The sequence below is a fragment of the Ipomoea triloba genome, chromosome 8 (genome assembly GCF_003576645.1).
Source record: "Ipomoea triloba cultivar NCNSP0323 chromosome 8, ASM357664v1".
NCBI classification, from domain to species: domain Eukaryota; kingdom Viridiplantae; phylum Streptophyta; class Magnoliopsida; order Solanales; family Convolvulaceae; genus Ipomoea; species Ipomoea triloba.
Window position 1 is genome coordinate 9839791 of NC_044923.1, and position 9388 is coordinate 9849178.

Below are 9388 nucleotides of genomic sequence, written 5' to 3' on the forward strand. Positions count from 1 at the left end.
TGAAGATTAGCCTCTTGCGCGATAACCAAATTGGAAAAAACCAATTTTCTGGTTAGCATTATTCTATTATATATTGCTCTTCTTGGTTTCAATCATTACCAGTTTTTTTAAATAAATACTTGATTTCATTTTGTTATGAATGGAGGACCAATCATGTAGGGAAAGAGATATGTTGACCATGTATGAGATTAAAAGGCCGCTTAGTCTCTTTTTTATGGTACTTCCATATACTATTTACCATCTAAATTATATATTTCTAAAATGTGTATTGATGATTACTAACTTGGTGTTAACTCTTTGCTGCTTGAACATATTGTGAGCCAAAGAAGTGGATGAGGAGCAAATGGCTTGCAACGATTCAAAATTTGGTTGTTGTTACAATTATGTAGTGGTAAAATTACATATTTTTCTATTTCTAAAAGTTATTTTTTATGGAGAAGTTTCTGTGTATTTTCTTTTTTGTAATTTGGTTTGGTTGTTGTTATAACTATCTTGTAATGAAATTACTTGCTATTCCTATATATCCCTTAGTTATGTTCCTTTTGAAATATTTTATCATACTCTGCATATTATTATGATTTTGTGATAGGACAACACCAGTAATCCTCCTGGTATAATCAGAGATGAAGAAGTGGATCTATTGCCTAAATAATAATATAATTTTTATGCATTGATATAATCCTACTATGTTAAGATAATAATAATAATAATAATAATAATAATAATAATAATAATAATAATAATAATAATAATAATAATAATAAGGCTAAAGTGCCATCCGACACCATGAACTATTTACGATTTTTCATCCCGCACCATGGTCTTCAATAAGTGACTATTCGAGCCATAAACTAATTTTTTTTTTGTTCGCCTAGCATTTTTTGTAGGTTTTCCGGTAAAGTGTTGACATGTCACAGGTTTTGAAGCTGATGTGGGCTTATTTGTTAATGAGGTGGCTTATTTTTTAAAAATATTAATAATGTGGCTTATTAACCAATAATTACCATTAATAAGTCTTAATTACCTTAGTCATCTTCCACTTTCACCACGCCAGAGAGAGGACCGAGCTTCCACGCCAAGCCGAGAAGAAGAGCGGAGTTTCTGTTCCGCCGCCACACCTGCTTCACTTCACCGCCGTCCCACAGCTGATATATAGTAGCATATGAACCTTCTTTCCATGGCATTATCAGATAACTGATATATATGCATTACTGGTTTTTAAATTTAAAGTTGTTTACAAAAAATTGCATAAACTAACCTGTAACTGCCACGGAGTCGAACTTGGAGAACTCGATTTGGCCAACTGTGAGCGACCCGAAGAGGTTTCCCAACAATGCGGCTTCGGTCACATATAATCCATGAACAAGCCCAGCTACATACCCACCAACAAAACTACCTCCGGCACCGGTGGGATCGACTTGAGTCGTCGGGAAAGGTGCAATCTGCAGCTTTCAATTCTGTCCTTCCTGTATACCGTGCAACCCTCCTTCCAATTCGTCACCACCACGCAACACCATTTCGTTGCCTCTATTATATCCCTAAGGCGCCTCCTCAGACGACGCCTTCAGAAATCCAATCCGCTATAGTAAATGGAAGAACCCGATCCTGGTGCTTGATTTCGGCCGAGAAATGGGCATGAAAGATGTTAGTTTGGGAAGAAGAAGAAGATACAATGGGACGGTGATTCATACAGTAGCCAAAATCGGAGCCCACCTTGAAGACATAGATGGACGAGACAGAAAAGCCATTGAGAACGGAGGAAATAAAATAGGCGGCGCCGCCTAGAGACTCGACAATTACGACTTCATCTTTGATCATAACATCATGACAATAATTACCCACGATAAGGCAACGACGGTGAGGGGTGACTGAAGATGGATCCTGGCTTCCTCTCACCATGATTGAGGATTGAAGGAGGAGAAAACGCGTCGTCTGCAAGTTGATAGCAATTCGAATCGTGAACTGAGGTCATAGAAACAAGCCCGGTAATGGAGAACGCGTTCGTGTCAGCTCTGAATTGAAGAGAATCAGTAGCAAATATGCAGACGTTCGTGTAGGTGAAGACGTTCTCCAACCGGATGCCACTTGTTCAAAGAAACATAAGAAAAAATAAAATAAAATAATAAAAAATTACATGTCAGCATCATATGACCAGTAACCTGTAGAAAACTTACAAAAAATGCTAGGCGAACAAAAAAAATTAGTTTATGGCTCGAATAATCACTTATTGAAGATCATGGTGCGGGATGACAAATCGTGAATAGTTCATGGTGCCGGATGACACTTTAGCCTAATAATAATAATACTCTATAATAATAATAACCTAAAATTATTAATATAATTTCAATTAAAATAAGAAACATTGGGGTGCTTTGAATGCTTTGTTGAAGAAGGAATCCATCATTCACATCTTGACTCTCTATCTAAGGCGCCAACACGCACCAAAATCATATTTGATAAATTGGTGTAATATATATACTAATTTGTCTAATTATTGAATTAATTACCCTATATAAAAATAGACTATTAAAAGGTGTGAAATGGAGTAATAATATAAACTTTTAAAATAGGTTAATCAATTGATAAAATGGCATATAATATTGTGTATACTAATCTGTAGTAAGGAATAGCCTATTAAAAGGTAACAAATTATGGTAAAATGGTGATAAAATGACTTAATTATTAATATATGTATAGTAATTTATCTAACTATTGACTTAATTACCCTATATAAAAAAACAGACTATTAAAATTTGTGAAATGAAATAATAATAATAATATAAACTTTAAAAACAGGGCAATTAATGGAGAAAACAATGTGTATACTAATTTGTAGTACTTAATTACCTTATATAAAAATAGCATATTAAAAGGTAATAAATTATGGTAATAAAAGGTGAGAAAATAGTAATACTATTAATTGTAGGTAAAAAATTATGGTAATAAAAGGTAATACTATTAATTGTAGGTAAAAAATTATGGTAATAAAAGGTGATAAAATGACTTAATTAGTAATATATGTATAAATAAAAGGTGATAAAATGACTTAATTAGTAATATATGTATAGTAATATGTCTAATAATTGACTTAATTACCCTATATAAAAATATGGTTACCCAAATTTGTCTAATTATATATATATATATATATATATATATATATATATAAAGAATACAAATCCAAAGGTTGGTAGGTGGCTATAAAATTTGATTAAAAATAGATATGTATCTAATTATTGACTTAATTACCCTAATTTGTCTAATTATTGTCTAATTACCAAAATCATATTTGATAAAAAATAGATATCAAAATCATACAAAATTTAAATGCTAATTTTTTAATTTCTAAATGTAATTATTTTAATTATAAATCTATCAATATAAATTATAATTTACCAAAATTATATTATAGAATTTGCCTATTCATATTATGGAGTAATAAATATTATATGTGTATATATACAATGTATTATACAATACAATGTGTATCCGATTAGAGTTTAAACTTACTCATACAAAATTTAAAGTTTACATTTTTATTAATTTCTAAGTATAATTCTCTTAGTTATTATTCATATTCTTAGAATTATAATAAATATGTAATATGATTAGGAATAAATCAGCTTAATTATGTGAATTTTATCTATAAATTTATCTAAATATGTATACGATTAGGAACAGCCGTCTTCTCTATTGGAGAAGACGACCAATGCGGCGTTACTGGAGAAGACGAACTGCAATCCCAATATAGTCGTCCGTTTGGTCATCTTCGTCGGAGAAAATCATTTCGATTGACGACCATTGGCCGAAAAATTAATGACCAGTTGTTTCAGGTAAACAACCGGTCATTTGAGTTTAAATGTAACAAAATGGAAAGTTTGAGGGTTTAATTGAACTTTTTTTAATGTTGGAGGGTTGGGTATAGTTTGATGACTTATTTGACCATTTTCCCTTATTATTATATTATACATTTTAACATTTTTTTTATTTTTTTAATTTTTTTTTTAAAATTTAAATTCATAATAACAAAATATATTCCGTGCATCGCACGGGTAATTCTTATAATAAGTGAAAAATGGTAAATTGATTTAAAATAATACCAAGATTGATTAGGCAATAATTCTTAATTGTTGAAAAACGGTAAATTGATTTAAAATAATAACAAGAGTGATTATATTATTAATAATAAAGGCGAATTGCAAATTCTTAATTCTTAATCGAATAATAACAGGAGTGATTATTATAAATAAAGGAAAATTGCAATGATTTAATAAAGGCAAATTGCATACAATAAAATAGAAATTACTGTTATGAATATAATTATTTATATGTGGCCATTATCCCAATTATTGTATTTCTGGATCCGTGAAGGGTCAAGTGTCCTTTGGAGTATCGAAGGGTCAAGTTTATTTCCTATATATAGGTTCATATGTTCATTTGTAAAAGACACACCTCTGAATGATATCAATAGAATTCTTCCCTTCTTTCCATTACTCTCTTTGCAATTATCTTCTTGTTTTGTGCATTTCTATTTTTATTTACAACACGTTATCAGCACGAAAGATTGGCATAATAAATATTTACTTTTTTGGTGCATGCTATTTATAAATATCATGATGATATGGATGAGAGTCATGATGTTCATGTGATACATGACATAAATATTTTTGCTATAAGAATGCATCATATCACTTTTGATTGGGTCCAGGGACAATCAGAAAAATGTATGTGTTGAGTATAGTGCAACCACACATACAATACGTGAGCAAAAGAATTTTTGAACACTGAATAAGGAAGGGCTCTAGTAGAGCTAACCAATATATTATTGCCTGGATCTAATATAACTTTGCCCAGAAGGTAAACTTATAGCACTAATTTTATTTGTCACCCCTCGGTATAAATCTTAGATTGATTATGAATATTTGATCCACAGTCCTTAAATCAATCCCTGAAGGATTGCTAGATCAATAAAGTCATAATCTTCGATCTATTGACTAAATCTGAGATTTGATGATGGTGAATCCCCCTGAATATGACCAGTATAATATAGTATTGTTTCACACGTGAAACTATATTAGAACTATAGAAAGACAATATTAACACTCCATTGAATTTTAAAGGTAATAATCTTGTACTCCAGTAGAAGTACACGATTGACCTTGTACTCCAGTAGAAGTACATAGACAGTTAATAACCTTGTACTCTTGTAGAAGTACATGGAAAGGTAATAACATTGTACTCCAGTAGAAATACATAATTAACCTTGTACTCTGGTAGAAGTACATGAGTAACATTGTACTCTAGTAGAAGTATGTACATGGAAAATCATACTAAATAATGTGAGTCTTATTGTCTTCTATATGATGGTCATATTGTACTCCAGTAGTAGTACATGACAAAATTATGCTAAGTGTTTTTGAAGGAGTATTATTCTTCGAGAACTGAACCTTCACACTTGGCAATATGTTTGGACATTGGGATATTTTCTAATAAGGTCCGGAAGCCTCGAACAGGGAATGACCATCGTGTGACTAATGACATGGTTAATGAATGAAGTCTGCAACTTCTATCTTTAGCATTATGCTATATGCTTGAAAGTCAGAAGCGAATCACATCATGATGGTTTGCCTGAAGCAAACAAGTTATGAATAATCTCACCATCCATGAATTTATTTGGTATTTATCCTCCATATGATTATATGAATAGCATCATAATGCATATAATGTGAATGCATTGCATTACCAAGTAAATGATTTAGCCATATGACATTATACATGCTATGTGTTTGCATATTTTTATGTGCAATTCTTTTAAAATTTTAAAAGACCCAAATTGTTTTGGCATGAACAATTGGGTCGCTTTGGGCAAACATGAGTCAGATATTTTTTGGGTGATATCAAAGGATATCAAACTTGATTGAATCAAGATCTGACTCACTGCATATCAAGTTTAAACCCCCATATGTTGGTCCCAAGGGGATGGGGTACAAGTCTAGATGGGGGGGGGTGAATAGACTTGTATAAGATTTTGCAATCTTTTTCGACTTCTCGTGTGTATTGGACTTAGGATGTTTAGGTCCGATGCCACACAAGATGAAGACAAAGTTTTATGCGCAGCGGAAAAGTTATCCCCTTTTAGTTAGCACGAGTTTGAGTTAGTTCGAGAGGTGCGGTTATATGCAGTGCAGTTCGAGAGTTAGATAGCGAGAGATAAAAGTAGAAAGTAAATGCGAGAGAGATTTTTTAAGTGGTTCGGCCAACTCACCTACGTCCACTCTTCTTCCAGAAACTCCCTGGAAGGATTGCACTAAAACTTCCCTTTTTAGTACAATATCGAGCGCTTGAGCTTTGATCACGAAGCCCGCCTCAAGCCTCAGGTTTTTCGCCCCCTTCTTGTTACTCCACCTCGAGCACTTGAGCTTTGATCACCAAGCGCCGCCTCAAGCCTCAGGATCTTCACAAGACAGCTCCAGGTTACTCCGCCTCTCCTCAGGTTTTTCTCCCCGCTTCCAGTTACTCCACCTCTTGAGCACTTGAGCTTTGATCACCAAGCCCGCCTCAAGCCTCAGGATCTTCACTAGACAGCTGCCAGGTTACTCCTCCTCTTCTTGCTTAATCCAAAGCAAGGACCTTTGGTTGTCACAGTTGAGTGTAACAAGCTCCAATCTGACCAAAAGCTATCGTTGAATCAACTTCGATGTAGAGCAGCTTCTGTCACCTTCTAGATGTATAGCAGTTTAAGCTTTGTAACTCTCTCAAACACTAAGATGTGTTTTTCTCGCTGTTTTGAATATCAGGATGATATTCCAAATTGAGCACTTGCACTTTTGAACGTTTGAATCAGACACCTCTTAAGAATTTCGAACGAACCAACCTCTCCTTGAATTTGTGTCTTCACGTCCTTTTTATATGAGAGTTGAGGAATAATTCCGTTGGAGGGAAAATTATTCCGTTTGAAATCTGTCTCCCATGCTGAGTATGAGACTTGCATATTTTCAGCATTTTTCATGGAGTGGTGGTCTTGTAACTTGAACCTTTTGTCTTGTAGTGAATATTCCATAATTCACTTTCTTAAGTCCATGCTCCACTTGCTACTTTTGGAAAAAGTTACTCTTTTTATATTCCCATTGATCCTCGTTTTAGGGAATAAGACCGACCTTGGATTGGTGCACCTTCTATCCGTTTGTCGTGGAATTCTGATGTGGCATCCACTTCCGGTAGTTCCCATAATATTCTTTCGGCACCTCCTTAATATTTTATCTCCATGATATTCTTCTTCTCCAAACTTAGATTATTTTATCCATGCATGTTGACTGCCATTCAGCCCCTTGGAGAAGTACCTGTTCATCGAGACCAATGTTGATGTCTCGACCACTTGATGTCTCGATCCCATGTATCGAGAGATCTGTCTCTCGAACTCTGCTTATGTCTCGAACTGGATCGTTGTATCGAGAGATCCTATCTCTCGAACTCTGCTTATGTCTCGAATCCATGTCTCGAACTATATTGATGTCTCGAGAGACTCTATCTCTCGAACTTTGCTTATGTCTCGAGACTTAGTTGATGTCTCGCAGACCCTTATTCCTCCAGTGTAGTCTCATGCCTTCTTCTGATCTAACTATAAGCTTACAACACGAAATTTCTAAAATGTTCAATCAAGTTTACCTTAAGCTTAAATATTTTCCGAGTTGAGCTCAAGTTACCCGGTTGTATTTTCGGTTTTAGTTTACTTGTCGAACTTACAAGAATTTCCTATCTTTCGAGACTTAGGGGATTCTGAAATACATTTTGGTATCATCAAAACCTATTACATTATGTTCCTAACAATTTCCCCCTTTTTGATGATGCCAACACTATACTTACTTATATGGCTGATTTGTAAGAAAATAAACTTTGATTTTATTTTCAGCGCATACGGTAAGTTTGACATGAAAACTAATCTGCTAAGACATGAATAACAAACACACGCAACACCCCCAGCAGAAAAATATATATATTGAGATTAAGGGAATGTTTACATAACTGAGCAGAAAAGTTAAAAGAAGATAAAGAACAACATAAAGTTTGGAATGCATGTAGACATCGAGAGCTTACTGCTTGTTAGCTTTCCTCTTCTCGTTTATTGCTGCTCGTGTCTTGATGGGGTCTTTGGAGTTCACCTGCTCGAGATATTCATCTGATACGTCAAGGTGAATGTAGTTGATGAAGGCTTCACCTATGAAGTTACCTTCAATTACCCCATCTCTCCACCAATCGATGCATTCCAGAGGAGTAAGGCCACTGTGAAGAGATAAGTCAGTTTTGGCAAGAAGACTTACTATGATTCCATTAAGATATTCTGTTGTGTCTTCTTTGAACCCTGACTTGAAGTTTTTCATGAATTGCTCATCTTTCTTCTCCTTGGCCGTTTGTTGTTCTTGCCTCTTTCTTCTTCTTTCTCGGTCTTCTTCTCTTCTTTTCTCCACTTCCAGTGTGTGCTGAACCCTTAAAGTTTCTGCTCTTTNCCCGCCTCAAGCCTCAGGATCTTCACAAGACAGCTCCAGGTTACTCCGCCTCTCCTCAGGTTTTTCTCCCCGCTTCCAGTTACTCCACCTCTTGAGCACTTGAGCTTTGATCACCAAGCCCGCCTCAAGCCTCAGGATCTTCACTAGACAGCTGCCAGGTTACTCCTCCTCTTCTTGCTTAATCCAAAGCAAGGACCTTTGGTTGTCACAGTTGAGTGTAACAAGCTCCAATCTGACCAAAAGCTATCGTTGAATCAACTTCGATGTAGAGCAGCTTCTGTCACCTTCTAGATGTATAGCAGTTTAAGCTTTGTAACTCTCTCAAACACTAAGATGTGTTTTTCTCGCTGTTTTGAATATCAGGATGATATTCCAAATTGAGCACTTGCACTTTTGAACGTTTGAATCAGACACCTCTTAAGAATTTCGAACGAACCAACCTCTCCTTGAATTTGTGTCTTCACGTCCTTTTTATATGAGAGTTGAGGAATAATTCCGTTGGAGGGAAAATTATTCCGTTTGAAATCTGTCTCCCATGCTGAGTATGAGACTTGCATATTTTCAGCATTTTTCATGGAGTGGTGGTCTTGTAACTTGAACCTTTTGTCTTGTAGTGAATATTCCATAATTCACTTTCTTAAGTCCATGCTCCACTTGCTACTTTTGGAAAAAGTTACTCTTTTTATATTCCCATTGATCCTCGTTTTAGGGAATAAGACCGACCTTGGATTGGTGCACCTTCTATCCGTTTGTCGTGGAATTCTGATGTGGCATCCACTTCCGGTAGTTCCCATAATATTCTTTCGGCACCTCCTTAATATTTTATCTCCATGATATTCTTCTTCTCCAAACTTAGATTATTTTATCCATGCATGTTGACTGCC